General features: G+C 43.4%; 1 protein-coding gene across 1 annotated transcript in view; it reads left to right on the top strand.

Moving 5' to 3' along the window:
• Positions 1–17,293, top strand: part of adamts3 (ADAM metallopeptidase with thrombospondin type 1 motif, 3) — a 149,907-nt gene that overhangs the window by 33,032 nt on the left and 99,582 nt on the right. The window lies entirely within an intron of this gene.

Here is a 17,293-nt window from a genome sequence, read left to right as displayed (position 1 = left end):
TGCTTTTCGCAAGTTTATCGCCGCTCGTCATCCACGCCTCCAGCTGAACGCATAGCGCTACTTTGAAGTTTGTTTTTCGCGCTACTTGTACGGCACTATGTTGCCTGGCGGATGGACATGTGACCAACATACCACTCTTGAACCCCGATACTGTGTGTCTGATCACATGCCCTTCCGCCAGGCAACGTAGTGCCGTACAACAGCGGAACAAACAAAACAAATCGTCTTACGATATCACAAAAATCATGGACAATCCAGAGAAAAGCCGCACCTGACTAAAAGCCGCAGGGTTCAAAGCTCGTGCAAAAAGTAGCGGCTTATAGCCCGACAATTACGGTAATTAGATTTCGTTCCCTGTGCTGCTGCTGCTTTTACTGCTACTCTGACTGTTGTTGCTCTAACTGTTGTTATTAATGCTCCAAACTGCAACAGGGAGCTGTAAATGCAAATTTTACCCTCTATTTATACCGAATAAATGTCATTGTTGCCACTGTTGGAAAATGTAATGCATCACTTGGACTGTGAAGGAGAACCGTGCTCAGGAAGGGTGATGAAGCCAGTGACTCACCGTGTGTTTAGGAACAACAAAGTCTATATTAAAACATAGAATCGCTTCACCTGCAATTTTTAAAAAGGGCTTAAAAGTATGGAGCAGGGTGATGACTGACTCGGGGGGAGCAGAGTCCTCTCCCTCTGGCTGTGGGTAAACAGAGCTGAGATACTGTGTTTAAGTCATGCGCACACTGTGTTCGTGAGCCCGCGTCAGTTTGTGCTTACATTATGAGATCTGAATTGTGACAGACGTGCTTAGTGTTGCATTTCTTTTGCCTTTTCTCCACACGTCGGTGTGCCAGTGGATGCATTTGTCCTGATTGCTGCTCTAAAATTCATTTTCTCTGCTTTCATGCCCCTGCATACTAAAAACTGATGATAAAAGCCACCCTGAAGAAAGAGCGGAGTATGTTGCAGGCAAATAGTTGCTCAATTTAAAGTTCCTTAACTACAATTTTGTTTCCATTTCCCCGCGCTAGCAAGCTGCCATGTAGGGATATTTATTCACCTGGAAGTTTGAGCAATAGTTATGGCCTCTGGTGCGGAGGCCATAACTATTATTTCTGATGTAATTCAGTAATAGAAAGTAAAAAATGCACAAAAAATAATAATGAGGTAAATAAATAACTAAAATTATTCATCCATGACTGTAAAATTAGGTGGAGTTCGAATGTTGTCGTTAGTGATTAACAGGCTGTGACAGCTTGGATCATGGATGGATGGACGAGTGCGGATCTAAAACACAAAACCCCATTAATTCATTTAATATGTGTATATATAATAAAATCTGTTTCATAGACATCTGTGAGCTTGACTGTGAGATAATTCAATGGAGAGTTTTTGACTGTCAACTAATTTTCCGATGGTTATCACGTCGTGTGTAGTCACAGGGTAGATTACCAAGAAGCAGAGTAAATTTCATCCTCACCTCCCTCAGTAATGCTAATCCCATCCAAACGGGGCTCGAGTTAGTTTAGCATCAGCTGAGAGAGTTGGTACTGTGGGATAAAGCTCTGTCTTGGCTCTTTGCCTGCTTTGAAACAGATAACAGATGTTCTTTAAGAAAACACGAGAGACTGATTGTGCTGATAAGCACCAGCGCTCTCAGTAAGAAAGCTGAGAGACGTTATCAGAGGTCGGTTCATCAGGTGGTCTCATTCTTTAGTGGCAGAGGACAGAGGCATGATCCCATTATCTGATTTGTCTCATTTAAGGAATTAATTTCTAACAAATCAAAGAAAAGAAGGACAAAGGAAAACATCTGTGACAGCTGTGAGCTGTGCTGAGAGAACAGGTCCAGAAATATGAAACAAACGTCCTGCAAAACTCTAACAGTCATTTAATGTTTTCAATGATTTACTATGTAAATCCTGAAAAACTGACTTTATGTGAAGAAAGTGTGTTATTTCATCACCTCATGTAAAGACGGCAGTACTTAAACTGAGCGGCTCATTAAAGAGTTAGATGAATAAAATTGTGTAGCAAAATCGGTGATAATTTTAAGTTAAAATGGAATAAATCTGCAGAAAGTGTAACTACGAAAAGCTGATCTTGTGCCTCGATCGCCGCAGACTGAGAGAATTTAATGAACATTTGAACGCCGGCCGATGATGGCGGCGAGCTCCTCCACACAAACACTACAAACCACATCGCTGATCCACATTAATGCGAAACAAAGCATAACTGTGATCACAGCACTACTAAATCAACTATTTGAGGTGCTGAATTTTCTCTGGTCTCTGTGAAGTGTTAAAAATATTAAAAATATCCACATAATGCAATAAAATAAATTCAAGCAGTACAAATTAAATTAATTTCACTAGTTTCATTTAAACACGTTGCTGCATTTATACCAATTTCCCCCATTTACATATTTCACATTACTTATTTATGATATTTATAAAATATTGAGTATGTGGGATACCAGAACTACTAAATATAAATGGATTAAATAAATATTCCAGATGCTCATTTAAATCTAAATTGAGAGCAGTGGGTGAAAGCTCTTTGTCAGACCCGTAGAGACAGCGAGAATTCAACTGGGAGGAAGACGTTTGGAAAACAGCGAGTGGACGCGAGCACAGGCTGATCAGCACAGGCTGATCAGCACAGGCTGATCTTACTGATCACTTCATGCAGTGGCTACATGCGAAAGAGATCTGCTGCTGCTCCACAGTAAACATGCTTCTTTAGTACATTTATAGTAATTTAAAGGCCACAGTACCCCATCGCTTAGCTGAGCCCTGGCACCATTATTTACACGTGCTGCATCTTGTTTATTATGAAATTCTTCCTAACAGACAGGAAGGCACGAGGGAGGTGGCGTGGCGAGGCCTCATCTGGTCGCTTCATTGTAGAAACGCGCAGACATGATGAAAGATGGTGATTCTGATCCCGTCACAGCGTCCGAGTCCTGACGTCAAACTGGTGTGAAGCACCGATAATGAAATCATCAACACGATCAATCGGCTACTTTGTTACAAAAAACAACAAAACAAATTCAACAGCTATGATATGTTTCACTTAAACAGCGGCTAAAGTCGTCGTAAACTTTTGATGGGGACTGTATACTATATATATTTTGCATGGTTGGATCGTAACAAGGTTTCTAGTAGAGCTTCAACAGGCAACAAGAAGACATGGGAGAGAAACGAAGCATTTTTTGAGCATGCAGTTTATTAAAAACAACACTTAAACTGAATGGATAGTCTGAAACGTTTGATGGGGACTGTATAATAGCATGTCGGTAATATTAGACCCATTCTATGGCAGGAATACATCTCAACCTAACTGTTGGTGCTTTAACACCTGCAAAAAAATATTCAGCTGACAGTGAGCTACTAGATATACTTTATTTATCTCAGTCAATATGATCAACCAAACCAGCACTTTGTGATGTAAGAGTTTGCCGGCTCCAGGAGCCGTTTAAGTGAAGCACTTGTGCGCTGCTTTGTCTCACACACATCACAGGAATGAGAAATATCAGATGACAGTAAAGGGTTAACGCTGAGCCTCGGAGGTGCCGTAGGACAGCGGTCTCCAACCTTATTTGCACCACGGACCGGTTTATGCCCGACGTTATTTTCATGGACCGGCCTTTAAGGTGTCGCGGATAAATACAACAAAATAAAAGTAGTACTGGTACCGAAAAAAAGAAGATTTATTCATAACACGTGAAAAGACCCAGGAAAACAGAGATAAAAACGATAACAAAATAACGCTGAAAACCAGACATTTCACAGCTGAGCCTCAACTCTCGCGGCCCGGTACCAAACGACTCACGGACCGGTCCGAGGCCCGGGGGTTGGGGACCGCTGCTGTAGGAGATTATTTGCACTGTACGCAGAGCTGTGTTGTTCTTGGCTGGGTTCCCATCACGGGATATTTTGGTGTTGATTGGATTTCTTACTTTGAAGCCATCTAGTCTGTGTCATGTCCTGTAACCCGAGGACTGTTGATGATGATGGCGGATGTGTAGGTTGTTCTTTCTGTTGCTGCTGTGACGATGCTTTCCAAGGCACATCCTGCTCAGCGGGAGGTTAACTCGCAGCTTTCAGGCGTGTTATCTTGTAGGTTTTAATGTATTTGTCTTTAAAAGCACAGGATTCTCACTGGATCCATGCGCATCATCTTAGAAACATTCACGTCTCAAAGGTTAAAATTTCGACTTTTGTTACTTTTTAGTTCTGATGTTGCAGAAGGCGAGGTAGCCGTCTGTTCGCCGTGCTGGATGCTGATGGCGTGCAGCCATTTATTTATTTATTTGTTAGCTTTGTATTTTACGTGATGTTGAAAAGTTGTTTTGTGTGAACTTGCACCAGGAGCCAAGGTGCTGGATTTCCTGCAGGCAACTTCAAATAAATCAGCGCCCACTGTAAATGGGCTGCACAGGTACAAAGAGTGAAAGGTGAAAGGCGAAGCTTATGGTTTGTGTTGGTCGCAGTCCTCCTCACAGTGTGTGTGGTTAGGTGCTGGTTCTTTCAGCACCTTTATTTCCTGCTGAGGTGTGAGAGTCGGGCTGTAAAGACCAGTTTTTCTTTAATTCACAGCACTTGTGTACAGAAAGTCAAAGCGAGCTCAGTGGGACTTGCTTTGTGATGATTAGTCAGTCAGTTTTTTTTCTCTTTGTTTGTTTTTTTCCTCTTTGTTTGTTTATTTTTGTTTGTGGCTCCATGTCAGCCACTTCCTCCTGCACTGCTTTCCAGCCCAGCTGCATCACCTCACTAACAGAAGCAATGGTGCGTTGAATACCGTTACACAAGTGTTGTGCCTGTATCAGGCACACTGCCTTTTTGACACGGTTCAGTTCATGTTTGCACTCCACTGCTGATGTGGTAACGCTGACACGGCAAACAACAGAGCACGTACCTGAAAGTGTGCTTTAACGAAAACATGCCGTTCACCTTAAAACTGTGGCAGCAGTTCTGCTTTTCTCAGACTCCCTCCCTCACCCCTAAAATCACTCGATTCCACATCACATACCAGGAAAATATATATATATGTACAGAGAAAAGCCCAGCTCAGATGAGCTCCTATGAGCAGGAGCTTTGGTGACAGTGGGAAGGAAAAACTCCCTTTTAACAGGAAGAAACCTCCGGCAGAACCAGGCTCAGGGAGGGGCGGGGCCATCTGCTGTGATTGGTTGAGGGGAGGGAGACAGGACAAAATACATGCTGTGGTAGAGAGCTGAGATTAAGAATAACTAACGATTAAATGCAGAGAGGTGTATAAACACATCGTGAGTTAAAAAGGTGAGTGAAGAAGAAATTTACTGAGAGTGTTTAAGCGTAGCCGCCTTAACACACCACATCGTCGCCATGCTTTGGTCCAAACCTTTGACAAAGGGATGCATATAAAGACCAGCCCTTCGTGTCAGATTTAAAAACACTGGGTATTATTAAGCTTCAGTTAATGTTATGATTGGACATATTTCATCCCCCACACAATCTTTTCCAGCAAGTGAAAGTAAAATGTGAATAAAAGAAAAAGCCTCCTCCCAACTCAAACCGCAGTGACCTGCCTGAGAAGCTCACGAGCTGCTCCACTACCAGCCCTCCTCCCTCCCAGTGCACAAACCGTGCTTCTAGGCACTGATGCAAAAGGACTCCTCAGATATCTCTGCGAGCTTGGCTGTGTCTGACAGCAGCAGCCTTTGATGCAGAGGGATGAAAACAGCCGCCTTCACTCCTACAGCACAACTGGGTGGAGGAAACGCAGCCTCCTCTTTATTGTTGTAAAGCAGGAAAGTTTCCTCAACTCTTGTGCATTTATTGATATCACACACTGAACATGCACATTTCATGTAGCTCTTCAGACACGAACAGCGTATTTTTGCTCTCACCTAGAAATTATAAAGACGATGCATGAAATTATTGTTGCTGTAATTATTTTCTAGTGCGGTAAAAGCACTTTTATAGTTGGAAAAAGTCTTGCTGCAAGGGCAGTTTTGATGTTCCACTGGAGCTTCCAGTCACATCAGTGTGAACAGTTGTAATAGAAGTTCCACTTTGTCTGGACATTTTTAAATTGAGCGCATTTTTCAGGCATTTTTTGAGGCGCCAGCTCGCTAACGTTTGGGTGGGATTGGGGTCAGGCTCTTCCTCGCTAACTGGAGCTGACTTTGATTTCATTTCAAGGCACAAACACAAACTGAGACCAATGTTAAAACGTGTCCACATACTTTAGGCCGTATCCTCATAAATCGATGAGGTCACCTCGACTGTGGGAATCGTGCCTGTTGCAGCTTTGCCTGCAGCGAAAGATTATCCTCCGTTTGTGGAGCAAGAATCTAAAAAAATAATTCTCAACATTTTTGCTAAATTTCTCCGTCTAACATCGCTGCTTGTGGAAACGGGATTCTGCAGACACTCCTTCAAGTAAAACAGCCACGAGAAATTCCTGTTTTCCTATCAAACAAATTCCTGTGATATGAGATGCCAAAGACAGCAAATATAAGCTGCAGGATTACGCTTGGAAAGGTGCTAATAAGCATCCACAACAGTGTTTCTTTACAGACCTCGAGTGGATCAACAGTGGGATCTGTGGAAGAGATTTGGATCTCAAAAGCATCCCACTGATCATGTTTACTTCTAGGAGATGTGTATTTTTTTAAAAAGCAGTACAATTTAAGCAAATGGCTCCTCTTTCATATTCTATAATCTGGACTGCAGCGGTACACAGGGGCGACTTTAAGACAAGAGGCCAGGCTCACCCAGAAATCAGACTTCTGTTTTAATCACAGGTGCAATCGAAATGAACGCTTTCTCTTCAGTTAAACGCCACGGGCTTTTAATTTGAAACAGGAAGTGTTGATATGCACAACGGTGAGGAGGAATGAAAGGTGAAGAACAGTATCCATGTGAATGCAGCAGCTGTTTTTTTTCCCCAATAAAATTTATGATTTTTCTGCATCTATTAGTCACTTTTAATGTGGATTGTTTTCATTCTCGTTACTTTATTACTAAACTCTTTAAATACTCATCTTACAGCTTTTTACCTAATTTCATTGTGCATTGACAATAACAGTTCTAAGTTCAGCCAATCAGCTCGTCTGGTTCTTATGAGTCTGTATCCTCGTGCACGTTTCGAGGCAAACAGCCTGCAGCTCCTTTCAGTTCAGGACAAAGTGGACACGTCTGCAGCTTATGGAGGATCTCAGAGTGAAATGTTAATTTTGATCTTACAAAAAAATAAAATAGTAACAGTCTTTTCTTGTTTCCACATGAACCATGTTACATGTAATCTAAAAGCAGTTTGAACGTTTGCCTGCATGTGTGCTGGAAACAGGATTTTTTTGCTGGGTAATGACAAACAAATGTGTTACAAGGGAAAAACAAAACAGATGGTTGTCACTGAAATGGAAGGCACGCTGAATTAACTGTTGGCAGTGACTCTGTGCACTGTTACCACGCGTGGATTACTTTTAATGCTGAATAAAACTCAGAAATATGGTTGTAATGAAGCAACGTTTGAAAGAACAATGTCTCGTTTCTGTGGTTTAAGAACATTTATTCACAGATAAGCAAACTTGAGTCACACTGAATCTGAAAATGTGTGAGTTTCACCTTGAGTTTGCCACCCTGTAGGGAATTTCTTTGTGAGTAGACGAGTCTTACAAACTGGAGTAAATGGGACTCATTGTGTTAATTGTAATTATGTCTGCTACACAGTTACCACACTCCTCCTGTGATGTGAAGTCTCCTGTGTTCACACACGTCAGGATAAAAGGCTTCTGTTGTATCCAGGTTTTCATATTCCTGCTTCTGTGCTGTGCTTTCTGGGACATTGAGTAATCTTCCAACCATGTGTGTTTGAAAAGGCCTGTTTTTAATCGACTGCATTATGTAAATGGCTGAGCCTGAAGCGCTCCTCTTGTCCATCCTCGACATCCAAGAAAGCTTTTGAGTTTAGACAGAAATTAGAAACACGTGTTTGTACACTCTTTTTGGAACATTTAGCAGATTTATTATAAACAGTTTGTGGCTTTCATAAATAATGACGGGACAGCAAAGAGAACTGATTGGACCCCTGACTGCTTCAGTAAGGATGCGCAGAGGCTCATTTTGCTGCTGGTTTATCCCATTGGACACGAAACTGATGTGATCGTTTGCTAATGTCTTCAAACTTAATCCCAACACAGTCAGAGACTTTGAACTGAAGTGTTAGTGCTCTCTGCACAATGATCAGAACAAATGTTTGGATTTCTTTTAATAACAATTTGTCCTCCAGCTGAAGCTTCAACGTTTGTCATTTTAATGTTCTTCCAACCAAAGATGAGCCTGCCAGAAATGTAGGGAGACCATCTCAATGTGACCCAACGTCTACTGTGACAGCAACAGTGGAGACACAAAGAGTCGATGGAAGTAGAAAAGAGGATGGAGCATCAAAATGAATGATGGAGGAGTAACAGCTGTTCATCTTGGCCCTCATTCATTCATCATCGCACAGTTTACCTGCTTAAACTGATTAATGATGGCTGTAATCTCAGGGTGCAGGACCTGAAGTGTGCAGGATGCAGGAAGTAGGGAACTGGGAGTGACTATAATAAATAAAAATACATGAAAAAAGATGCAGATTTATTTCCCAATATAAAATCTTACAAGAGCAGACATCCACTTGAACACCACACACAGCTCCACGCGCCTCCGTCTCTGGTCTTTGTCCTGCTGATCCTGACGTGAAACCTCAGGATGGCGGTGCTTCTCCACCCCTTCAGGAGAGTGGAGTTTGATTCCAGGAGGAACAGGAGAGAGCAACAACAACACTGTTGTGTGTGTGATTTTCTCTTCTGTTCTTCACCCATAAAATCTAACACAAACGCAGCACAGTTTGAGTATATAAACCACGGTAAGATAAGATAAGATAAGATAACCTTTATTAGTCCCACACGTGGGAAATTTGTTTTGTCACAGCAGGAAGTGGACAGTGCAAAAGTTATGAGGCAAAAATTAGAATACAATAAGAATAAATACAGTACACAACTGTACAGAATAGAATAAAATAAAATAAATATACAATAAGATAAAAATAGAATACAAATACAAATACTATATACAACTGAGTAAAAATACAACGATGACAGAAAGGATTATTGCACTTAGTATTATTGCATATGTATGGATGTGTGTGCTTGATCAGTTAAAGTCTTTGTTGTGGAGTCTGACAGCAGTGGGGAGGAAAGACCTGCGAAATCTCTCCGTCCCACACCGTGGGTGCCGCAGTCTCCCACTGAAGGAGCTGCTCAGTGCTGTCACAGTCTGCTGCATGGGGTGGGAGATGTTGTCCAACAGGGATGACAGCTTAGCCGCCGTTCTCCTGTCACTCACCACCTCCACTGGGTCCAGAGGGCATCCTAGAACAGAGCTGGCCCTTCGGATCACCCTGTTCAGTCTCTTCCTGTCCCCAGCAGAGATGCTGCCGCCCCAGCAGACCACACCATAAAAGATAGCAGAAGCCACCACAGAGTCATAGAAGGTCTTCAGGAGTGGGCCCTCCACTCCAAACGACCTGAGTCTCCGCAGCAGGTACAGCCTGCTCTGCCCTTTCCTGTAGAGGGCGTCTGAGTTATGAGTCCAGTCCAGTCTGTTGTTCAGATGAACACCAAGGTACCTGTAGCTGTCCACAGCCTCAATGTCCATACCTTGGATGTTCAGTGGTTGCAGTGGAGAATGCTTGTGCCTGCGGAAGTCTACCACCAGCTCCTTGGTTTTACTGGCGTTGATCTGGAGGTAGTTCAGCTGGCACCAGTCCACAAAGTCTTGAGTCAGACCTCTGTACTCCTTGTCGTCCCCATCAGTGATGAGGCCGACTATTGCAGAGTCATCAGAGAACTTCTGCAGGAAGCACTGGGTGGAATTGTGGGAGAAGTCTGCAGTGTAGATGGTGAAGAGGAACGGAGCCAGAACCGTTCCCTGTGGGGCCCCCGTACTGCAGACGACCCTGTCCGACACACAGCCCTGAGTCCTCACATACTGTGGTCGGTCGGTGAGGTAGTCCAGGATCCAGGTAGTGAGGTGATGGTCCACTCCAGAGTTCACCAGCTTGTCCTTTAGAACCGAGGGAAGAATGGTGTTGAAGGCACTGGAGAAATCAAAGAACATGATTCTCACAGTGCTTCCAGCGGTCTCCAGGTGAGCGAGGGAACGATGTAGGAGGTGAATGACGGCATCATCCGCTCCAATGCCAGGCTGGTAGGCAAACTGAAGTGGGTCCAGTGATGAGCTTATTAGGCGCCGAAGCTGAGCCAGGACCAACCGCTCCAGGGTCTTCATCAGGTGGGATGTCAGAGCCACCGGCCTGTAGCTGTTGAGGTCCTTGGGGCGTGAAGTCTTTGGCACTGGTACAACACAGGAGGTTTTCCAGAGCTGTGGGACTCTTCCCAGCTGTGGGACTCTTCCCAGCTGTGGGACTCTTCCCAGAAGAAGACATGGCTTTAGTTTCCAAAGGTCACAGAAGTCGAGATGATCGACTGCACTATCGGAATTCTTGAAGCAAGGCGATGTTTGTTGAATGGGACTCCTCTGCTCACCTCCCGCTCCCCGGGAGGAACTACGATGTGAGGAGAGGAAACGAGAAAAGGAATCTCACACGGTGTGAAATAAGCGGAGGGGAGAAAGAACATGACACCTTCCAGCCGGTTACAGGCACCTCCTTGGCTTATAGTTTCATCTTCAGTTTATTATTACAGATTAGCAACTAGACCTGAACTCTTTCATAACATGCATTTTTAATTTTATCTTTGCTATTTGGGCTGATTGGGACCCGATGAAGGAAAAAACAGTTTCTGAGAAGAATCAGATCCTCATATGAGGACATTCACTTTAAATTTGAATAGAACAGTGGCACCATAATGTCCTCGTTAGTGGATATCAGGCTCTTGTAGAGCAAAATTTAGTATTTTGGTCTAGACAACCCAAACTTTTATGTCCACATATGTGGACGCCAGGTCCTAGGAGGTTAAAAATGAAGTCGTGATATTGTGTCACCCTGTCCAGGATGTACACCTTCGCTGGGTGCCATGGGCTCCACAACGCTGTATCTGAATTTAAAAGAACAAACAGGAATAGTTAGTAATGCCGCAAACAGTTGTAATTGTCTTTTGTATGCTTTTGTACAAATCATGACTGCGCTTTTGAGTTTCCCTGAAAAAACTCCGAGTAAACAAAGATATAATTTTATTTATGTAACCGCTGTAATTGTAAAGTGAACGTCTGACAGCCTAGCACAGCAGCAGTGGGCTTACTCTGATTCAACCCTTTAAAAAGAACGAAACACAAACAGCATCAGCTCTTTGTCCTGAGTTTGATACGTGAAGACGGATGGATGGTTAATAAATCAGTGTATTTATTACTCAACCAGTAGTTTTTGCTCCAATATCACAGAGGTTTGACACAGTATTAACCATGAGAATTAATCACAGCATCTCATCACATAACACGTGTGAGATGCTATATTTCCCTTTCTGACACACCCGCCCTCGCGCACAGCGCCAGTGTCATTGATGGATCGGCGTTCGGGGGAAAGTCAAAGTTACAGTGAGAGCAAATGGCGGGACTCCTGAGTGCGCTCCTGAGCGCTCATCTCCTGTTATCTGGCCTGACGCCCAGACGAGGGATTCGCAGTTTGCAGTTTTTGAAAATGCGGCTTTATTTTCACACGTTAGTGACGACAGACTGAAAAAGTGTTGAAACGCCTCTTGTCTGAGGCTGCATGTGTAATTTTCACTACCCCGCACGGGAGAACGAGGTGAGCAGCAGAGGAAGCTGATTTTTTTATTATAATCTCACAAATGTGTTAGGCAGAGTCGGGCTGAGTGTGGAGGAATTTGGTGAGGTTGCAGGAGTGAAATAAAGAGAGAAGGCAGCAGAGGCTCCTGCAGTGGATAATCCTGCTTAAATATGGCTGAAAATGGGATGTGGCCTGGCAGGAGGGAGAGTAAACTCCCAGCATAAACAGCAGAAGATGCTTTCACCACAGCCAAGCTGTAATTATTACACTAATCAGAATAACATGACAAATGCAACTGTGGCAAATCTAGTGTTGCTTAAAGCAGGGACTTCCTGTTTCTCCCAGTCAGCTGCTCATTGAATGTATGCAGTGCAAAGTAGGGCGCCATTAAGTGTGAGCGTGTGTGCTCAAAGCTCATCTGGATGAAAAACCTGTGCACGGTGCGTCCGCTCTGCTCGGCTGTCTGTTCTTTTGCGTGCAGGTTGGCCCTACAACAGCTCGCTTTTCTGCCTCTCACTTTGAATACCGATGCTGCGGCGTGTTGTGAGAAGATGAACAAAGTAATTTATTCCCTTCAACCTCAGGAATACTTTGATATGTTGAAGGAGCAGCTGTACCAAAGAGGACCACATCAAACCAGTGAAGACAGTCAGGGATGCTGCTTGACCTTGTAGTCGGAGGGGAAACAGAGGTGGTGGTGGATTTTCTGAGAAGAGTTTCTGTCTGGCAGCAGAAAAGATTCAGAACTTGAACACTTTGTCACTCGCTGGCTCTTGTAAGAGATGAGTATTGTGACCTCGAGTCACAGAATAGAGCGTGACTGGATGGGCTGTTTGGGTCAGCGGAGACGTTTTATCACGTACGTGCCCTGCAGAAAGCCGTGACAGCCGTACTGCATCGCACACACCTGCAGATTGAAAAATGGCAAACTTCATAACTATTTGGAAACCACAAAGTCACTCACTGTTCCCTCACACAGGGAAGTGCTGCTCCTCAGACATCGAACATCATCAGTCATACATCTAATTAGAACAAGAAGTAATGTCGGTGTTTGTAGGGATTTTATTTATCACTTCTAAGTTCAAAGGATCAAATTTAGAAGAAATGAACTTTCTTTACTTTGTCTCTACTATAAATAATCTGCAGACAGGTTTGGATTTCGTTGCATTGTGTGTTGTGTTGCTGGTTATTGTGAACTGTGGACACTGACTCGTGTCAGATTCAGTCTTGTGTCAAAAAGTAATCCTTCACCTGATTCTCTCAGGATGCTGGTTTTGTAAAGGTTACAGCCCCAGAAAGTTCTCAGGGTGAGGAAAGTAACCTAAAACTGATGGAGGAACACAAGGTGGTTTGAGTCAGTTTGCAAAGCTTTGTTGGAAACATGCTAACAGAGGCCAGGATGACAAACAAAACAGTCTTAACCTAGCTAAAGAGAAAGATAACGAAGCTGCATCTCAACTCCTTATCAACCGAGGACAAACAGGAGAACGGACAAACAAAAACAGGCCAGCAGAATAAGACTAGCAGCAAACTCAAAAGCACCTGATGTTCTGACAACCACAAAACTGACCAAAGGCCCTGAAGTGTAGCTCCAGTCAGCTTCTATAGGCCTGGAGAGCATCCATTGGCTGGAGGACTCAGTCCTCGGCCAATAACATGGCCGGTTGTCTGACTTATTGAGACTACATGGAAAATATTAGCATTCTTCCCAATCATTGTCTCTTTTTAAAGCTTTGTGCATTTGCTTTGTGTAAGTCACGTCACCAGCTGCTGCTTTAACACTGATTGGCAGCTGTGTGTCTGCGTGGTGTAATGTACTGTCGTTAATAACACAAACCTGTTAAGCATTGCTGCATGATTGCATGTCATGAACAAAAGTAGGTTCTAGTTCTTCTGTGACTAACTGCTCACACAGCCCAGCGTATCACCAACTCAGCACACTCAAATTATCATCAAGCAAATGTACGACTGAGGTCGGCCCACAGCTTCCTGATTACAGGTCAGTTTATAAGTTAACAACAGTCATGAATTAGCTGTGAACAGCAGGTATGATTGGACTCGAATGTCACAATAAAACAGGAAACAGTGAAACTAACGCGAGCTTAGTTTCACATAAGGGAGGGACAGCGGAGGCATGAATGAACACGAGGAGGGACACGGGACACAAGGACGCACATAAACACCGAACACACACAGAGGACAGAGACACAGGGGCAACCTAACGGACAAGAACTAAACAGGGAAACTCAGGACTAAGTGAACCTTAACATAAACCATGACACCTAAATACAAGAAAACTTCAGGTCAAACGACCCAGGACCAGCTGCACGTGAGCTCTTTGAAACCTCCTCACACCACAGGCTTGAGGGAGGGCGAGCGCCGGCCCATTATGTTTCATTTCAGCGCCGGACAGCCGGCTTTTTGTTGTTTGTTTGGCTTTCTTTTGATATGCTATCATAGCTCGCCAAACACTAGGTACAAAGCTGCAAGCGAAACCATCGTGTGCCAGCATCCAGACGGCCCACATGAAGCTGAACTCTGCAAGCAAAAAACACCGAAGGACAAAGCTCCGCTGCTTTATTTAATGCAGAACTTGTGCTCTTGGGACGTGTTCTGTTTACACTGTCCTCAGAAGAAGCGAATGACTTTTCTGTTTCATGCTTAGTGTGAATCCAACACAACAGTCTGAAGCTCCACACGTGAATCAACCTCATGAGGAGCTCATAAAAAGTGCATCAGCCTCTGATTTCTGCTGAGATGCGGGGCATGTGTTTTAAATTGTAATGCGTGCGAGTGAGTATTGATAGGGAAAAGCAATTTAGCTATGGTAATTTAAAAACAGTAAAGGTTATCTGGTATTTGGCTGCTGCTGTTAGCGAGGATAGTTTCTCTAATGTTCTGTAAACACAAGTAATTCCAGCAATGTCAGAGGTGAGTGGAAACACTCGGCGTCCATCATCCGACGGGTGTGTGTGTGCCTTTAACACACAACAACAAAAGTCATCCACAGCTTTGAAGTCGCTGCCGAGTCTTCACGCTGAACGCATCATAAATCTGTCTTTATAGCCTGAATGCAACAACATAGCTCCTTCCTCCTGTGAGGAGACCGTTCTCCACCTGATACTCTTCCCTGTTTGTGTCCTGAACCGGCAGATTGGGAAGATATTTTCCACATTGCATTACGTCTTCAGAAGTACGATTCCTGAATGCGCCTGATGTGTTCTTTCCATGCTAAACCTGGTGATAATTAGCGACGCGGGTGCAGGCCAAGGATCTGGAAGGAGAATGGAAAAGACCTCGGGAGCATTGAGCAATATTTTGAGTCGAAAAGCGCTCGCCTGTGTTCTCTTCTGACTCGCTGTTAAATCATCCAGTTGCTTTCCAAAAGGCGGCAGCTGGAAGGAGCTGATGAGTATCTCTTTCTTCTTTCCATCCAGTCTGTCTGTGAGTGAGCCAAATACTTCAGATTCCTGTAGCTTGTCGTTATACTACATTCACTGTGCCTTGTACAGAGAAGCGCTCGGAGACGGGACGGGCTTGTGGTCGTTTGTTAGTCAGAGTGTTGCAACGCTTTATTTTTCATTGCCTGATAAAAATATCTTTGAAAATATCTTTGCATTGTGTAAGAATCTGACTCTGCCCTCATGACTGGAAATTACACCACGCAGTTCACAGCACATTCCCCAGAAGTCTTTCTGTGATTACGTGCGGATGTCAAAAGTGTTGCTGTAGGTGGCAGAAGTCAGTCTGCTGTTAGTTGTATCATTTGTGGTCTGTAGATTGTGTTTTCCTCCTTTAATAGGTTTTCTTATCTCAGTTTATACTTTTTTCAACATGATGATGCTGTTAACCTCAACATCTAATGTGTTAAAAGTGTTTTGACTGACTGTCTTGTCAAAAACCCTGAATATCTCATTAGCAGACAACTTATTTTACTTTCTGAGCAAAAGCTGCCAGAAATGATAAAAGGTGAAAAGCTCCCTGATATCTGCTTCTATCATGATGTAACTGCGTACAAATAAGACTCACATAGTAGATTTGTTTCAGAAATTCTCTGTTGTTGTGGGAGTTGCTTTACGAGTTGAACGGTCTTTGAGATAAAGATAAAAGATTGACTGGAAAGATAAAAAAAAAAATTTAAATCTGCTTTTTCAAAGGACTGTTTATCTGGAGTGTGAAAGAAGCATCGTCACACACATCGTCATCTGTAACTGGAAATTTAAAGCCGATTACATTTTTATCCGAGAAACAAAACAGGCAGAAAACATCCGATCTGGAGGTAAAGACCTTCCACCAAAACCTTTGACAGTCACCTTTCAGTACTTGAGCTTCTTACATTTCAGTACTTTATCAGTAGTTTAGGGGAGGGAAGGACTGGAAACAGTTTGTCGCTTGACCTTTCAGCGATGACATTGGGTTGTTTGTACTCTGTGAGAAAGAGTGGGGGGAAAAAACGGATGCAGATCACCAAAATATATTGAACCCCCTGAAAGGAAATACAGTGAGCATTTCTTCCAAAAAGGCAGTTCACACCCAGCATGAATGAAGCCTAAGTTTTGCAGCATGTTGTAACTGACTGAGCCCAACAAGGCTTACCGTTGTCTGCTTCAGGACTCTCGCTCTGCTGCTCTTAAGTCACCACAAACACACTCCACACAAGTTTGATATTCTGCAGCTCAACAACAGATAAGCAACCTGGCAACAGAAAGACATTTAGACTATTTATGAGTGCAAACGGTAAGCTAGTCCAGGTTTAAAGAATAGGTCCCCTTATTTGCTTTTTACCATGTTTGAATGCTAAATGCAGAACGGGGCTAGCGTAGCCTGAAATCTGTCCAAATTTCAAAACTATACTGTGTAACATCATATATAGCACATTTGTATTTGATGGTTGGCTACAGCAGTTTGTCACATTTTATTTTTAATAATTCCCGTATTGGCAGCGATAATAACCTAGGCCATCACAGGTGACCCGGTACTGTAATAAGCAGTAGTAACGTTAGTAGTCCAAATGCACATTCATTCAGCTTTGAAGTGCCAGAGGAAAGAAAAGAGAGCTCATTAAAAATAAAGCTTGAATGGTTACAATGTACTGGTATTGGCTCCCAGTTTGTTACTTCCTTTCCTTCCCCAGACCAGTCAGCACAGGCACAAATCGCTCGAGTAGCATTTTCTGCCAAAGCTGTAAATATAATGATGAAGCAAAGCAAACGTCCACATTATACAAATACAACAAATAACAGAAAACAAAAATCAGATAACAGGTTTGCTGCCAACACCAAGTCTGAGTGACACCTTAAGCACGGCTGATAAAAAACATCTTCTGCAGTAGTTTATAGATCAGCTGTCTAATCCTGGCCACATGTTTGAAACCAGGCTTGCTAACTGTTGCATGCACAATTTCCAGATTTGTGTGTTTAGTGTCTGGATCTATCCGCTGTGATGTGACCCACTGGTGTTGATCTCCACCTTGTGAAACTTCTAATTTTGGCTGATGCCTTGTTTTTGAAGCCTG

The sequence above is a fragment of the Rhamphochromis sp. 'chilingali' genome, assembly GCF_963969265.1.
Source record: "Rhamphochromis sp. 'chilingali' genome assembly, chromosome: 10".
Classification (NCBI taxonomy): Eukaryota; Metazoa; Chordata; class Actinopteri; order Cichliformes; family Cichlidae; genus Rhamphochromis; species Rhamphochromis sp. 'chilingali'.
Note: the sequence above shows the minus strand (reverse complement) of the source record. Positions and strands in the feature narration are given on the sequence as shown.